The sequence below is a fragment of the Streptopelia decaocto genome (assembly GCF_964273445.1).
Source record: "Streptopelia decaocto genome assembly, chromosome: 7".
In the NCBI taxonomy this organism is placed as follows: Eukaryota; Metazoa; Chordata; class Aves; order Columbiformes; family Columbidae; genus Streptopelia; species Streptopelia decaocto.
The window spans coordinates 9,172,736-9,190,961 of NC_138661.1; the positions used below are offsets into that span (position 1 = coordinate 9,172,736).

Below are 18,226 nucleotides of genomic sequence, written 5' to 3' on the forward strand. Positions count from 1 at the left end.
AAGGGAACTGTTGTTTTGTTTTTCCCTTCTCAGGAAAAAAAACAAAGCTTAGAAGAAAAGCTCAGAGTTGTATGTACTAACTCCATTCCATCTGGAAATTCCCTTTAGTTATACTGTAAATCAACTCCCCTTAAATATGTTAAAATAAAGTGAACTGAAATTCAATAGCAGACATGGAAGTAAGGACTATTGTAATCTGGTGTATACCAAAATGAGACCAAGAGCAGATAGAATCTGATTTTTCATTTTAGACTATTTTGAATTTCTTATTCGATGAGGTAATAATTCACCTTATAAAGCATGTTGCATTTGAATACAGCTTTTCATTTGATTTTGTGATTGAGTGTGATAAGGTTTTTAACTATAAGAGAGTGTTTCTCTTCATTCCTAAATAATGGATTAGACTTTGAAGAGTAAATATCAGCACGCTGCTAGCATTTTACAAACAGATTTTGGTATCCTAAAATGATTAACTACTGTTTTGTTGTCCTGCCACTGATGTCTCTAGTAAGGCCCCTGTGACAGGGAGATAAAAGATGGTATCCCAATAGAAAACATTATTGCTAGGAATAGGTACACAAATTTTAGATCACCATGACACGCTCATAATTTGCTACAACAAACCATTATAGGGGAACCACAGAACAATCACAGGAAACACCAGAAGACATTGTTTTTATAAATAATAGGCCAGTCTTAATTCTTTCCTCCCTTTTTTAAGCCTTTGAATTACTAAGAGGCTTTCGAGGGAAAGAGGCCCGGTATCTGCCATGTGCATTTTATTAAAAAAAATTATTTTACATAATTAAAATAGTTTTATTTTATTAAATACTTATTTTAATAAAATTTCAAAGCAACACAATTAGCTGATACATCCCTGGCTGTTATTTCACCAGTCAGCAGACAGAAGCAAAGCATTTTTTAAGTTGTGCTGCCATGTGCTAATACGAACATCTACTGGGACCCTGATGCTGTTCTAACAGAGATCCACTTACTAAAGTAGCCCAGATCTAAGTCCATAGCTCAGGTCTAGTAATAAGAGCTAAATTCATAAAGATTTTTAAGCACAGGCTTCAGACTGATATAAGCTGCAGCTCTGCAGGCAGCTGAGCCAACACAGCAGTTTGCTGCCAACGACCTTTGTACCATCTCTGGTATCTGTCAGAGCCTTGGTTGGGCCAATTCTTCTCATTAAAATGGCAGAAAATGATCCTATTGTTTATTTTTCAAGGAGACATGGGCCTTCTCCTTTGGATAGAGGTGGACTGTGATGCTGGCTTGCCCTGCCTCCTGGAACTGTGCCCTTGAGCAGTTATTTAGATGCTATGTGAAATGGCAGCTGACAGCATTCTGGTTTCCCTTCATGCTGGTTTTGCATGTGTCTGTAAGAGAGGGCGTCTGGTCCATACGGCATGGTATCAACTGCAACAGCGCAAATAAAAATATTGCAGACTGGGCTCAGTAGAAACCACTGGCCCAAGTGGCTGTTTCAGGAGACCTGCAGGGGAGCAAACTGAGAGCACAGGCGCCTGTTTCCACACAATGCAAAATGTATGAAACAAGAACCTCCTGAGGTGGGTAACAAGAGGCTGATGAGCAACACTTCTGCTGTGGCTGCTGCTTTCTTGGTCTTTAAAGAAGTCCTGAGCAAAAGGACTGCCTGGCTGTAGTAATATTGTGTCAGGTTTCTCTAGGGCATCCAAAAAACATGTATTAATAGAATGTCAATGGCTGCTCCTACAGGTACCTGCAGATACTTATGTTCATCTGTCTGCAGACATCTGGGCATCTCAAGCATCTTGAAATCAAGCAGAGCAAAGACACTGCATCCTTTCCAGACCATCTTCTTTCTTTGTTTGTCCTCACAGCTCTTGCCTCCTGCTTCTGAAAGTGCTGGGATGTCACCCGAGGTGATGGGACAAGAAAGGGCATTTGCGGAGAAATGGAGCTCAGATTTTACAGGTATGTTTGTATTAGTGGTTTTTTTTGGCTACCTAGTACTTTGGAGCCCAGGAAGACATGCTTTATTTTCACCCATAAATCTGTTGTACATATTCCATAAGCTGAAGCTCCAGGATGCAAGTGGACTGAGACCTGCCTTTCTCCTTCCAAGCTGGGTTCTGTTTCCCTGGGATCTGAGCCGTGATGGCACAGCACACCATGACACTTCTGCCCAGTCAGGTCAGGAGTAGTCTTGGCATTTGGTTCTCTAGAGTTCTGTGAACTTTGTGCATGCTCATTACATGTAGGTATCTATATATTTTTTAATTTATTATAATACCTGGGTCTCATACAGTATCTTTTAGCCACTTCATCTCAAAATATCTTCAAAGGAAGTGGACATCACAGCTGTCTTTTTAAATAGAGAAAACCAAAACTCGGACTGAGATCAGATTAATGAAAAGAGCCCACAAGATCAGTCCAGAATTGAGTTGCATCTGTTTCCTTCCCATTATTTGGCCAAGTACTCTACCAAAGCTGGCCGAAAATTATTTGCATTTCTTAAAACTTTGGAGCCTGCAGGTTTGCCTGCACTGAATTTTCATGCAAAAACATCCCACATCAGGGTAACCTGGAGTACAAAGTGCTTTGTGGTGTCAAGGTCCACCTACTTCCACTCCGCAAACTTGCTTTAGAAAAGCTAACTTGGGTATCACTCTCAGACACCACAGACTGCAGGGCAGACAGACTTCCCATCTCCAGTCTCATGTGTTAAAATATGTCTGTACTACACCAGCACCAGGTAAAGATACACCACGTATCTTTCCATGGGTAGCTCTGTTTACACAATGTTTGAAGCTGCTATAGTGCCAGAAGAAAAGATGGTGGAAGGGACATATTTTCATGTTCAAGAATCTTTCCAATTAGTATGGTTGCTTTCCAAAAAAGTACATTCCCATCACCAAGTTGGACATGGAAATAGTGTTTGGGAAATTATGCTGTAAATTCATTGTTTAAGTGAATGGAAACTGCTGGGCACAAGCCAAAATCCCAGGTGTTTATAGGAAGACACATTCATAGGAAGATCTACTTATACTGAGAAAATTGTGCCAGAGCTCAAGTGTCAGTGTTTTCAAGGGTGAATTCCAGTAGAGTTTTTGTTGTCGGTTCCACCTTTATGAGGATCTGAAACACTGGTGGGAAAGGAGGGTAAAAAACTTGGAGTTTTTCCCCTCAGTGTATATACATGTCTAGAAATCTCAAGGAAGACCATACTTAATTTTTCAGACTGTATCCAGGAATTCATTTGAGAAAAGGTGAAGCAAATCTCTCAAGATATGTACCCCACTAAATCTTTCACTTTAATTGAAGGCTGAATGTCATACCTTCATCAGGCACTTTGTCCAAAACATTAAGTTGCTCATGACAATATAGCAGCAGAGACTGGAAGGGCCTTTCAGGTATGCCAGCTTCCCTCAAGACTCAGAGAAGATGCCTCAAGAAAGGCAGCAGTGTTCACCATCCAACTCTGCAGCAGGTGGTTCCCTGGCCTGGCTACTGCAGAGTGGTATCATCACCCAGATCATCACCCACACATGAGCCTCAGTTTCCCCAGTGGAGGCCAGTGACACAAAGAATGTAAAGCAAAATGAATAAAAGAGTAATTGTAAAGTAGAGCTTGTGCAGCTCTGTGAGCTCCTCCATTGAGGTGCAGTCAGGTAGATCACAAAATGTCTGGGAAAGACTCAAAAAAATAAGTTGTGCAGACAGGTTCTCCCTGATGCTCTCATGGAGATAATGTGCTGCTGGCAGGAGGTGCGCCTCCCATTGCTTGCTGAGGCTCACGTCATGTGGGGGGTTTGACTCACATGAAGTCACACAGACCACTGAGGTCTTTCTGCAAAAGGGGCTTTTGAGAAAACCTGAGAAATGGAGCACAGGGGTGACAACCCTACCAGCACACGGCTGCTCTCAACCACTTCTCCATTGCACAGAGGTGCTGAAGTTCAGATCAGTGGTTCAGGGACTGGTTTGCTCTAGGTAAAAGTCAGCACGCACAGGGTGATTCCAGGTGTATACAAGAGGGAACTCCCGGTGCAGGAGAATCCCAAGATGATGCAGTTTAAATAAATTCAGACAGTTCCTTTCGAAACAAAGGACCCAGTGTTCATGTGAGACCACAGACCTTCTCAACATATTGTGCTCAGTAGAAAACCCAGGACATTAAGTCCTGTCCTAAATGAAATCTGCCAACCTGTTTTGTTGTTGTCCTGCCTTTTTCCTCCCATTCCTCCTCCGTCCCATTTCCTTTTCCTGAGATGCTTACATTGCAGCTCCTGTACACGCGAATCAGTAAATCAAACCACTTACAGACTGTTATTTTCCATGTTATCTCTGCTCTGCAAAACGTTTCCTGCTTTCCTGTCTGCGGCACTCCTCTAAGGTGCCCGTCAGCAATGAAGTCCCCGTGCAGACGTGCCAGGGGTAACCCATGGTCACCTGCCGCTTCGGTGGCAGTTTCCCACAGCAGAGCACAAGCTTCCTAAATCCATTCACCTTCTGATGGCTTAGCGCGGTCTCCAAGGCAGACCGTTGGGTTCTTTACAGCCAGGCTCCCTGACCATACCAGGAGGATGCAATGTAAACACCAGAGCCCTTTGAATCTCTGCTGCATCAGCTTGGCCAAGCCCAGGTGCAAAGCAGACCATTGCAGACTAAGGGAAAAAGAATAGGAGTAAAAAGAATTTTGCGTATGTGGCAGAGGTGTTTGGGTGGGGTTTGGTTGATCCAAAACCCAGGTTTGTCCAAGGCACTTAGAATCATAGAATCATCTCAGTTGGAAGAGACCCTCGGGATTATCGAGTCCAACCATAACTTAACTCCAGCACTAAACCATATCCCTAAGAACCTTGTCTAAATGACTTTTAAACACCTCTAGTGATGGTGACTTTCTCTGTGTATGCCGATTCCCAGTCCTTCAGCCATTCACCCCACTGGCGATTTTGAATGACAGGACAAACTTTATTACTTTGTTTCCATGGTTGACACAGTTTTTGTATTAACCTGAGGTATAACATCCAAAAGCAAAAGAACCAGGCAGCAGCACAGAGCTCTGGGTAGCCACATTAAAAAGTTGCTTCTCCTCAGTAAATCACCCTCTTAATGCATTCTTAAATACTGCAATTTCATCAGCTTTTGGCTCTTTTATGGAAGCCTTCCAAGTTAAAAAACAAAGTCAGACTTGAAAGTAAAATGCTGTGTGTAGAAGGTGCAAAACCAGCTTGAATTTCTACATATTTGCACCACTGGATAAAACTGGTTGCTCAGGAGTGTAGACCACGCTATAGATGTGCAATTGGTTCTTCCCTCAGAGTTGGAAAAGGTTAAACCGACTTCAGGTGTTGACCCACCGCTGCTGCTAATTCAAGGTTGTAAAAAAAATCAGAAACATGTGCTTTTTGAACCGCACCCTTTTCCTCCCTCCTGCACTAACAACTGTAACCTTTTAAACTCTGTGGGTGTTATAGTTTCCTAGTACAAGGAGAAGTTTTTATTTAAAAAAAAAAGCAAGGCACATTCGTTAAAAGGCTACAACCCCAGCTACACTGAGCGGCAGAGCTGAGCCGGTGATGCAGCACGGCAGTGATTGGCATCTGCTACCCAAGTCTATTTGTAGTTTTCAGTTGCTTTTTATTCCGGCAGTTTGAGCTGAACAAAAAAATGCCTCAGATCAAACAAGTTTGAACCACAAGCTACTGAGACTCTTTATTAGGCATAGTCATGTAGCATACCAGTGCAGAGGGACTTGTACAGGGATAGACTTCCACGCTGTGCTTGGTCAGAGGGACACAGAGCTCAGCAGACTTCAGCTCTCAATGCTTTTTAGCTCCACTCTGGCCATTGCTGTCCTGGAAAGGCTCTTGAGCACTTTTCTGGTTTGCTTTTATCGGTAACGAAGCTGGTGAGGGGCCTGGAGCACAAGTCTGATGAGGAGCAGTTGAGGCAACTGGGGCTGTTCAGCCTGGAGAAAAGGAGGCTGAGGGGAGACCTCAGCTGTCTGCAACTACCTGAAAGGAGATTGTAGCATGGAGGGATGGAGAAGGTTGGTCTCTTCCCACAAATAGCAAGTGATAGGACAAGAGAAAATGGCCTCAAGTTGTGTCAGGGAAGGTTCAGATTGGGTATTAGAAAAAAATTATTCACAGAAAGGGTTGTCAGGCACTGGAACAGGCTGCCCAGGGCAGTGGTGGAGTCACCATCCCTGGAGGTGTTTATAAGACATGTAGATGAGGTTTTTAGAGACATGGTTTAGTGCCAGTGTTGGGTTAACAGACTTGATGATCTTGAGAGTCTCTCCCAACCAAAATGCTTCAGTGATCAGGAAAGTCCTTCTTGCCATCCTGGACATCCTGGACAGGTCTGCAGCTCAGTCCCCATACAACGTGATGTCTGGTAACAAGAGAAGCCAGATGTTTGGCTTTTTCCTACAGAGACACATACTTCAGGGAGCTGTTCTCATTTCCACATTTTCCATGGTTATTTCTGCTTACTGGTCAATGGTGCACCAGCATTTTCTCTATCACAGTGCTGTGAAAATCCCCAAAAAAGGTCTGTGTTATGCAGCAGTGAACTAAAACAAAGCTGAACTCTTTTCTCCCTAATTCTTTGGACAGTCACTGTACCCCAGTAGGAAAATGACTAAGAAGGCAGAGAAGACAACTTATATGCAGTTTAACTTGCTTAAACATGCTACCTTAAAGGCAACTATCTAAATAGCACCCAGCAACCAAAAGGCAGAAAGAAACCTTGTCAAAATGCCCAAACTAAACTCACTGAGGCTCAAAGAAACATTTCCATTTACTTCAATTGGATGTAGACAGAGGCCAGAGGGCTTCTGCCTTCTGCTATAAATGGTTCTCTATCTGATCTTTTTTCTGCCTGAATATGACATCAGTACAATACAACTCAGGCCAAAATTTATATTGCTGTACTCCTTGTATTATATCTACTGAACACAGACTAAACTTACTTGAAGTGTTTGGTTTGTTTTTGCCACCCACGGAAGTGCTAGCTCGGCTTTCATCTCCAGTCACAGAACATCTTGTCAAAAGTTTTTGAAAGCGTCTTCCAATGTGAAATCCTGGCATCTGTCTCCAGCTAGCTAGGGCAATGATTGTGGGTGATGTTGATTGAGGCCATATTACTGAGAGAAGCAGCAGTGACTCTAGATAGTAATGTTTTTCAGGTCTGTCCAAAAGATTCAAGGGCACAGAGACGGGTTGTCTTCCATTCCTCTATAGAGGACCATGCAATTTTCAATGTTTCACCATAAAATCTAGTTGAAAAATGCATATGTGCCTCTGGATATCCTAAACCAAATACCAGTGTGTGCAAGTAAGGATCACAGAGAGCATAATCAGGCAGGTATTTGACTTCACAGTTGACTGCAACCCAGTGAAAACTGTGATCTGATACATCAAAAATACCACAGAGGAGCCCACTGGTCTCTGCAGAAACCCCAGTTCTCTGAGACAGAGAGCAGTGTCCTCTCTTCTGTCCCACATCTCTGAATGAGGAATGGTCATCTACACAGAGGAATCTGTTCTAGCCATCTCAGAAACATTACTCCTATCCTTCTTCATGGCTTGCTATGGGTATGATATATACACAGAGGAGGGCAAAGACGAAATCCTGCATTTGGAGCAGTGGACAGACTGAGCTCCGCACTATGCCCAGCCAGGCTGATCTTGTACACACCTGTTGTCCTCTGCAGATGATGGCTACCAAGCTGTCTTCAGCCTCCTCTTTCCCACTTCCTTCTGGACTCTGAGAATGAATTGCTCTTCAGAATAAGGCCCTTTCCCAGAAACCCTCTCCAGCAGAACTGAACAAAAGTAACTTTTTCACCCCAAAATGAAAGTACATGCCAAGCAGTTCTTTATTTCTCCAGAGGAAATGTTTCACTTTCTATACAGCTATCAAAAATAAACTCAGTTAAATGCTTGCCTTAGGTTGCCACCCAGTCCCCCCCTGTCCTACCTTAGTGCCCAGCACTCTGCAAGCATTGACAGAACCTCATGGGCTCCTGTAGGCACCTCACCATAGCAGGAACTGGTGGAAGTTGGTTGGGAAGTTGCCTGAAAACATAATAAATCTGGTCATAACTGACTTTCTCAGGGTCACACATAGCATCTGGAATGACACGTGGAACAGGTCTCACAAACAAGGATTGCGATGTAACACTGGGTTGTTCTTCCTCTGTCACTTAAAGCCTGAGCTAGGGCACTTGGTAAAGCTCATACACTCCTTCGTATCAAGGCTCCTTGCCACTAAGGAACTCCTGCAAATCTATGCTGCTTCTTGAAGCCGTTTAACCCACCACCTCATCTTCTTTAACATTCTCAGCCTTTTCTAGCATGATCTGCACCAGAATGGTCTTTCCCTCATGTCACAACTCCCTTCTGTTGTGCTCTAATACAGTTCCTCATCCATTTAAATATTTAGCCATTTCATACATATGCAAGTCAATATGTGTGGCACCCAGAGTGGCTATTACCTCCACTGTGTAAATACAGATCAAGCACCTACTGCAGGCATCTCATTGCTCTGCCAGAGCCTGGCAGGCCAAGCCAGTAGGGTTTGGGACAGTTTGTTGGTTTCTTGTCCCTCCATGGCACGTTAGCACAATGATTAAGTTGCACACCCAGACCATGAACCCAAGAGGTGAAACGTCTGGCCACAAATGGAGTCTGGCAGTTAGAAGAGCTGAACCTGCATCTTCTCACGCCTGTGCAAGATAAAGAATCCGAAAGAAATCACTTCCCTTGTTAAGGCTTTCTTTTCTCTTAGTTGCTTTTCTCTGCTTCCTCCATCAGCTCATGGTGCCACAGCTACACCTATGCACGTCTTACAGCCCTACTGGTACAGCACGAAGGATAAATTAAACGGAGCCTGGAACCAAAAAGCAATGGCTCAAACTCCCCCAAACCAAGCTGTGCTGTCTGGTTTGGCACTGAGGGGCAAGAAGCATGGCCTTTCTCACAGACCCCCTCCTAAAATGTCACCCTGGCTGCTGGGCCACTGACTTGCAAAGGGCAGCAGCCATGCATGGCTGATATCAAGTCCAGGGTGCAAGAGCAGTGCTGTGCGTGGGCACTATTTTGTATCAGAAAGCAATACAGAGGTCAGAAATGAGAACAGACTGTTTCAGATGGCTTTTTGAAATCTTTGACTTTGCAGCAATGTTGCAGAAACTCTGATATCCTGCATGCTCTGCTCTGTAGAAATCTTTTAGCCCTCAGTCCCTGGGCTGCCCTTGGATGCAGACCCACCAGCACAGTGCTGATTATTACTTCTATGTTCCTGCTAATTCCACATTTTCATGTCCTGACCATTTGTTTTTTCCCCTTTCTGATTATCCTCTACTTAGAGTAACTAGTAAATAGTTTCTTCTGCCTGTTGTCACTCTCTCGGTGTGTTTTCAGAAGCAGATCTTCCCCACGGCTATTCCTTGCCACAGATGTGTTTTTACAATTACTTTCTCAAGTGGTGACAGAACTAAGACTTTGAAGGCTGGGGTATTCCAGTCAGCCTCCTGTCTATAAGTGTGCTCCTAGCTACAAGTGACACACTTGGGGACCCGGAGGAAGTCATGAGCAATCTACTTTCTCCTAACTCGCGCCACTTATGACTGTACACAGTACCGTTAGCAGCTTCCTGAAGCGTCTAGAGAGCAGCCTGTGAGTACAGCACGAGTTGGAGCACTTGTATCTTCTCCTTTACAAAAGCCAGAGAAAAAAGAAGTAAGTGATTTCTGTCCCTGAGGCAAGGCGTTACTTCTACTTAGCAGTATTTTGCTTTGTTCTGCTTTGGTTACTGTTTCTCCATGCTGTGCGTTTGTGCTTCAGAAATGCCGACTGTTGTTGCTTCGCTGTAGTCTAAATCTCCTTGTGATTGATATAACAGACATAAAGCGTTGTTGGGTCTGTATTAGAGTCCATTGCAGCGGATAGAGTCTTTGCTACCTGTCTTCCTTATAAATTGTCTTTCCTATAAAACACATATTCCTTTCTTACAAAACAATTTTAGTCCCAGTCAGGGAGAGATGATAATTAGGACTGAAGGATTTTCGCAGGACACATGTTGCTGTGAGGTTAGATTTAATTATCACTGCAGAGCACGAGGCATGAATACAGAATTATATTAGAATCACAAATGTGAGGCTTTCTTTGGTAGACCATAAGGAGAATTCACATCCAGCCTTTCCTCTCATTCTGACTCTGCTGGAAAGGCAAGACAGGCATTTTATTGCGATGTTTACCTGCTGGTCTATAGTGACTAATTGGATACACTATATTTCTTCTTTTTCTCCATCTTTTATTTGCACAGTACTGCTGATCTCTGGCACTCAGAAATGTGGAGTAAAGATTTTTGGGGGGGACGGGAACTGACTTGTTTCTCTGGCTGATTTTCTTTTGAGGACTTTTCCACAGTTCTGTCCACAGGACACTCCATTTAAACAAAAACTCACTAAATTGAGCACCTACTCTGTACAGATTTCTGCCTGAAGCTGCATATGGATCTTTCAGGTTCAGCATTTCCCATGCCTCTTGGTGAGACATCAATCTCATAGCCTCATCATGATCGCACAAATAGCATTGCTGTCGAAGTAGAAGTGCCCGAGGGCAGCGTTTCAACTCTCTCACGCTGCCCTAACAAAGCTCAGTGTCACTTGGGAGCTGAAATGGGTATTTCACAGCTTTGTACAGAATAATTTTTCCCTCCCAGACAGGCGCCTTTATTTTTGTATACAAGAGGCTATAAAGGTGCATGTACATCAGTGGTTCCCAAACCAGAAAGGGCTGGGAGTGGGGAAGCGGAGGGCAGCGTCGCTGCAGTTGCAGAGGGCTGTGCCACCGCTCACATTAGCAGTTGTGGTCTCAACCCAACAGAAACGCGGCTGCAGTAACTGCTGCGACACACAGCATGAGGACAGGACTATGTGGCTGCTCTCTGTGACTTTGTGTATCTACGTCTGGCCTGAGCTCAGCACAAGCTCAGGTTTTGCTTGCCTTTCCCTGATACTCAGTGAAAACCTATTGTGTTCTCAGTGCGCCATGTGGTGTAACTAGAAATTAGCTGAAACTAGTGATGTCCCATTTCCACTTGGGGTGATTTTTTCTCCTTTTATGCATTTTTCCTCCCTGCACAGACTCAAATCCCTGTCCAAAAACATTTGGACATCTTCACAGGGCTCCTGGCTCTGAGGTTGCTGTGTGTGTCTCATGCACGGAGCCAGGACAGGTCTGGCAGGGTTTAGCAGATGGAACGCCTTCTCACATCCCTCTGCCACATGTTATTGCCTCCTGAGGGGGTGTACCTTGCTGTGTGAAAATCACAGCTTTAAACTGAACCCTTTTGGGGCCAGTGTAGAGGGGGAAATGGCTATTTTCGCTTAGCCCTGCCTCCTATGCTGGAGCTATAACGGAGCAGTGGAGGACGAGCTAGTCGAGGATCTCACCATACTGGCAGAAATCCCATCATCTTCACAGCTGCTTTCTGTAAAGCACATCAGGCTTGACAGCTTCTGTCTCTCAGACTGCTGCTACTTTGATCTTACCTGCTTTCATGAATCAAGGCTATTTTTAAAGCAGAGTATTTAGTGCAGATCCACTCTGCCAAATACATCTAAGGCTCAGACCTGGCTGCTGCTGGTGGTGGAGCAGAGTGTGTGACAGAAACATTCTCCAAGAACCAAACATCCCACAGCAGTCTTGAAGCCCATAAACACAAAGAGTTCAGTATTGAAACTCAAGTGGAAAGTGAAGTGGGTTGTATCACTGCACAGGTGAGCAGCACCTGACCAGAGTGGAAAGGTCCAAGAGAAGTGGGAAATTCAGAATGGGGTCTATCAGAAACAATGTATGATTTTGATATCCCTAAAGAAGGACACTTTGGAGAACATCTGGTAGGTGGGATTTTAACATAATATCTTCCAGTGTTAGATTCTAAGGGTCTCAACCAAGAATGAGATGCTCGTTGTGGTTGTTGAACACACAGCTGGAAGAGATCACAGCTGAGGATTTGGACAAGACACCACAGGAGATTTAGCAGACATAAGTGGGGTCACAGAGATGTCAGAGACACATGTGGTTGCATGGACGTATCTTTGAACTTCACAGTTTATGCTGGTGTAGCTAACGTCTTAAGGGGAAAACCCTGCCACTGTATGTGAGCTAACTAGGTGACCCAGATGGCAAAAGAAAGGAAAATGGTAGCTCTCCAATTAGTTGAGAGTGAATCATAGCACAAGAAGGAACAAAGAAATTGAGTTTCATGGAAGATGGAAAAGGAGGAAATATTGATGTCTGAGTTCAGAGCACTTGTAAATACCGTATTTAACTGCTCTGTTAAAAATAGGCTTGTTTCAAGTAAAGAAGGCACTGTGCTTTTCACAAGGCTTTGCAGATCCCACCTGCTGAGACACATTCACTTTAGCCAAGACTAAAATAATTTTGAAGACAAACTAGATAGACTTCTGAGTGACAAGCAGCACATTAGTGAGCCCCAGTCTGACAGATCATTAAATTATTTTTGACATCTTTTTACTGTTTTTCCCTGGCAACCTCTTTAGTACTGATGCTGCCGCCAGCAGCAGTGCAGCTCCCACCTGACAGCAGCTCCCTCACAGAACCACAAGGGCAGTGCCAAGACCAGTAAGTCCCACATGAGAGTTATTCTACTGTCACAAGGTCAACACCATCTTCGCTAAGTCCCATCTGGCTGAGGGATTTTGGAAGGATGAAAGGGACGACCATATTTTGTGGATGTAGGAAAAGCTTGTGATCACTGTGATTGTCACGTTTGCAATGGAGGTTCAGTATGGGAAGGGGGAGAAGCTTGTGAATTTGGGAGCTTGATCAGCTGTGTTTGGTTATGAATAAATATTCTCTGCAAGTGTCGCTGCCTGGTAGCACTGGGCACTTGTCCCCTGGTCCAGCAATCCCCGGCTGTTGTGGGAACCTGAGTGACAAAAGAGGTATGAGTTACTATTTGTGGATCTCCCAGGACAGCAGTGGTCTGAGAACCACTGACTGCCTTGGGACAGAGGCAGAGAAAGCAGCAGGATGGTGAAGGGCAGGAACAAACCATGGCAATACAGAGACCACACATAGGGAAATACAGACCCGAATGATGACAGGCTGGCAGGATGCAACCAGGTCAGCCATGGAGAACAGAGCCTGCACACAGCTCAGCAGTGACAGGCTGACAGCATGCAGGACCAAGCTATCGTCAGGCACAATCCTTGGCCACCAATAAAAATAAAGCAATACAAGGAAACAAACAGATCCACTGGACAGCCACAGTACACAGCCAGCTTACAAACAAGCAAAGAAGCTTACCACAAAGCAGGATAACTGCATGGTCACCAAACACATCCCCTTCAGCCAACTCTGTTACAACAACATTGCTGTGTTCATGTGTGGCAGCAATCGAGCCCGAGGTCCCCATAGCCTCTGTGGGTGCAGGAGCACGGAGATGCTGGGTGCCAGCTAAGGGCTACCACAAGCCACAGGCATGGCTATGCTGTTCCCATGCTGATTAACCTGCCTGAGGGATGATGAGATTGAACCTCTGGACATGATGCTCCTCCTGGTAGAGACGTCTCTCTCTTGGCCACAGAATGGCTGTGGTTGTCCTCCACTTGTTCATGCACAGACTTAAATACCTCTACTTAGGCCTTGTGTTGGTCTATGGCCAGATCTCCTTGCCTTGTTTAAGCATCCCACTCTCTAATACCCCAGACTGTTCTTTGGGGAGTCCAGAGCAGTATTCGCCCACATGTAAGCCCTCAGTGTCCAATCTGCTGGTACTTGGATGTGCTTTGACATCCAGGAGCACCCCAGGGTGGGCTAGAGAAGCTGTGCACAGGAATCCTCCCTCTCATCTCCTTCTTCCAAGACTTCATAGCTCCAACACAAGCCAGCAAGGAAGCCTGGCCAGTTAGGTTTCCAAATGAGCCACTTGAATAACAGAAGCCTTATTTAAATAGCCCCCACTGCCAAGACTGTCAATTAAGCTGTTATGATTTTTGGGAGGCATTGAGCACCAGTGCCTTCTGCTTTTGTGTGTGAAGGTTTGTGAAGAAGAAGGTGTGATTGTGGCAAATCTCAGGGCTGCTCTCAGATGTTCACTTTCACTGCTATTGCTCCAAAACCTATGCTTTCCTCAGCCTTTTGACTGGACAGGCTTTATGGTTTAGCCTCACATTTATTACGGCATTTCTGGGCTTCCTGACGGCTCTCCTGGCCATGAAGCCATTCCTCTGGCTGCGAGACCTTTTCTAGACAAGCTGGTAGGTATCAGGGAGTAAATCTGCTCTGCAACAGCTGCTTTCTGATGCTTTCAGAAAAGACTGAGAAATTTTGCCAGGTCCAAAAGTCCCAAAGTCATGAGTCATGGGGAGATTTTGGGGTCTGTTTTTCACCTGTGAACTTCCCCTATCTACTCCATATGACATGTATGCAGTTTTACCTACTTTTATATGTGTTGAATTAAGGTGGATTTAAATAGCAGGAGATTTACTTTACACATTTCTCTCTTACCTGTCTGGCATTCTTCTCTCCTCTGTAGCCCCTCACCAGGCAATGTAACATGGCATTAAGACACCCAGTGACAGCTCATTCATAGCTGCTTCTTTTAGCAGAAGAGTACGTTTAGTTGTAGATTGTGGGAAGGAGGAAGAGGAGGCGTGGGTCTACATAAACACCTACACACAAGTTTTTAAAACCTCTAGTTGCTGAGAGTTCACATCTATGAACAGTGTACCATGAGATCAATCAAACATCTTCTTCTCATCAGAAATTGCTGAGTCTCTCTCCTGAATGGCAGGTGATTAATATCTTCCAACAAAATTATTTTTTTAATAAGATGGCTTATATCTGCAATACAGAGATTAATATTAAGGATTTATGACTGATCTCAAGGTCCTGCTGCTTCCTTACAGCAGCTATTTTCAGCCTACAAATGTTCCATAGCTCGGTTTAACCAGCACTGATCAACAGGTGAATGATCTGCATTCACCACAGCACTTTCTGGCCCATGAGTCACAGCTGGAGATGTAACCACCCATGCAGAAGTGGTTACTTCTAGCAAAAAGCCTGCCCAAACTTCAGATGACTACACTTGGTGACCAAAAGAAAGCATATGCCATGCCTTGGTTCAGCAGAAGGTCCTTCTTGTTTCCTGAGAGTCTTTTCCATGGCTGCAGCAGCCAAGGAGTGTTCAAAAGACGGTAAAACTCAAACCAAAACCTAGCAAATACAATAAACTTGCCAGTTTCATCTTTCAGGAATCATGTGGGGATTTTTTCCTTATTAGGCATTAAAGCTGCTTTGTACAGTGTTCATCTGTCTCTGCATTCAAATCCCATCGGTGGTTTCCTTCTGAGCAAGCTAGGATGGAGGAAGAAATTTTAAGATGGAGTTGTGCCCCGGCTGGATTCCCAGCACAGTCCTGTAGCTTTAAAGCACCCTTTTTTCTCTACACACCTTTGAAGTTATATAGTTTTAAAATCATATATTATTCCATTCTATTAATATATTCAGATCTGAAACTGTGTCGTTTCAAATCCTGCTATCTTGTGTGTGTCAGTAAAAATGATTGGTCTGCTGGGTAACTAAGCGGAGCCATTGCTGCTTTTCTTTTGTATGCTGAGACTTGCTTACAAGAGTGACTTCATCTACTAATTTGTTTATTACTAATGGAAAAAAAAATAAACCAGTTCACTGGCTTGCTGGCCAGTGGGTCATAATCTATTTTTATCCCCAAAGACACCACAAACATTTTTTTCCTGCTTTCAAGAACAGCAGAGCAAATAGTCCATGCCAATTTCTTACTTTCTATTAAAATTAACAGACACAAAAGCTAATAGCTGGATAGTTTAGTAGTTCATAATATTTACAGACAAGCAATGTAGGTTCTGCATGAGAAGAAAAGCCCGGGTTCAGAAGAGGAGTGATATTTGATATTGCTGGTGATGAGTATTGTAGGTAGCGTATCTGTCAGATCTGGGAATTGATGTCTTACGATACTAGATATGAGTGGTCAGACCAACATGATGTTAGTGTAATCTTGTGTCACACAGTTATGGTACCACATGCTACTAAGGAAAGCACAAAACCCCTCAGGAGAAACTCAGGTCCTGTTCCATTGAAGTTTGATTTATGCTTTAAAACATGCAGGTTGTCATCCTTTCTAAATATTGGGGGCAGGAAGGAAGGTGTGAAAGGGTGGTTTGTTTTTATCTTAACTATTGGCACTTTTTAAAAATTATTCTTAATATCCACATAAATCCCTCAAAGTTTTCAGGTCTAACAATAATTCTTGGCATAGAAAGATGATCAGAAAATTATTAGAAAATGAAAAATACATTAAATGATGTGCTCTGCTGATCTAATTGTATTCGTGCGATGGATTTCATTGTGTCTTTTTTCTCTTCTGTCCCTCTGTATCTCAGGTGAAGCTCTGCTCAACTATTGTGCTTTTTTTGAATTCTCCCTCTCTTCCCTGTAACTGTATCTGCAGTTTTGATTTTTACCTTTCCTTATGGGCGTTACTTTGGTCACTCCAACTTCTCTCTTAAAAACTGAAACAGTTTTACATGAGCAGTTCATAGACAAGCAAAGAAAAAAAAAAAAAGAGGGCAAAATAAAGCCTTTTGCTTTCCCCCTTGGTTTCACTTCCCTCTTTACACCTCAGTGTTTGCAAAAACACTTCATCTCTTGAGGGAAGAGCAGACATTAATGCAACTGGTCCGAATGAGCAGCAGGAGCCACCAGTCAAGTCTCTGCACCTCCCAGGACCCTTTTCTGCTTCATTTAGGGGCCAGACTCCAATTAAGAGCTTAACATTCGCTCTGAAGTGGTAAGGTCTAGGCCAACAGGCTCACAAATGTCCACACACTTTTCATGGCTCAGCAGTTACATTTTCAAGGCAAAAGAGCTGAAGAGAGTGATGTGGTTAGAGCTGCCGTCCACCTCTAGGTGACTCCAACACCCAGAAGCACCGCTGACCCAAAGCGCTCTGCTTGGCACTTGCTGTATCCACAGAGAAGGTGCCTGGTTGGGTAACGTGATTGCAAAGACCTCGAAATAGTCAGGAGAAATGGGCAATACCTCCGGAGATAGATGGAGGGTGCAGGTCACACTATGGCCCCGTTGTTCTCCTCACAACCCTCCCTCCACCTGCCTCTGGCTGCTCCACTCCTGGCCACGTGCCACTTACTGCTAATGCCCTTGTGTCAACCCCGGTGCTGCTTTGTCCCCGGTGAGCCACTTCAGAAAGGTCAACTGGTGGACAACAGACCCAGACACAAAAATGAGCAAAGTTTTTTGTTAGCTTAACACTCTGTGTGCATTCAGTTCAGGGTCAGGCAACCCAGTGGTCAGGGACGAGGCAGAGAGCAAAAAGGTGATAGGCTGTTATTCTGGTGAGGCTGTGATGTGAAATCACATCCTCGCAGCATCCTACATTCATGGTCTCATCTCCCACGAGTTGTGAGGGCACCTGTGTAGGATAATTCAGTGCTCCCTTAGGCTGGGAAGGGGAGAGGATGGATGATCTGACAGATGACCTGACAGGTCACAAACAAACAAAGCAGTGGTTTGGCCCCTGATCACAAGATGGAGGATCTGATTTCTAGACCAGACCTCACTTTAGTATTTGAATTCTTCCACTTTCTAGGAAAGCCTGAGAAAGAGCACCTTCCCATTCCTCCTAGTAAATCCAGGCCACCTGCTGTGAAGGAATGCAAGGTGCACTGGGTCAAAGAGAAGGTAAGGAAAGGGCAGTCAGTCTTGATCTGGTTTTGCAGCCTTGCTTGGTAGGTCTGCAGCAAGACACTTCTGCTGCTTTCTCAGTACAACCCAGAAAATGGGATTTCATGTCCATCATGCCTCTTCCATCCACAACTGTTTACTCAGGCATCTCCAGATGCCTTGCCCTTTTCTAGGGTTTTCTCTCCATGAGGTCGCAATGCATTAGAGCATGTAGGCACTCCATTTTAGGAGCAGGAAATGCAATTATCCATTCATCTAACAGAGTGAACATAATACAACATTAGGAATGTTAAGCCTACTTAACCCAATACTGTGGCTATAACCTAGGCCAAGAACAAATGTCCAGAGAAGAGTGTAAATACAGGGCAGACACATGGCAAATCTTCCTTAGTGGATTACCACATCTTTCAGTGATTTGTGCTCAGGGGCTTCCTGAGCCAGAGGTG

General features: G+C 44.2%; 1 protein-coding gene across 3 annotated transcripts in view; it reads left to right on the forward strand.

Moving 5' to 3' along the window:
* GPR132 (G protein-coupled receptor 132) overlaps positions 1-18,226 on the forward strand; it is an 84,307-nt gene that overhangs the window by 57,154 nt on the left and 8,927 nt on the right. Inside the window, exon 2 of one of the 3 annotated variants that reach the window (XM_082058290.1) lies at positions 1,744-1,962. The exons of 1 other annotated variant lie outside the window; for it this stretch is intronic. The gene's annotated coding sequence lies outside the window, so the exon portion shown is untranslated. Of the gene's footprint in view, positions 1-1,743; positions 1,963-9,635; positions 9,744-18,226 lie in introns of those variants that run through there. One more of the 3 variants, XM_082058289.1, reaches the window with a different exon arrangement.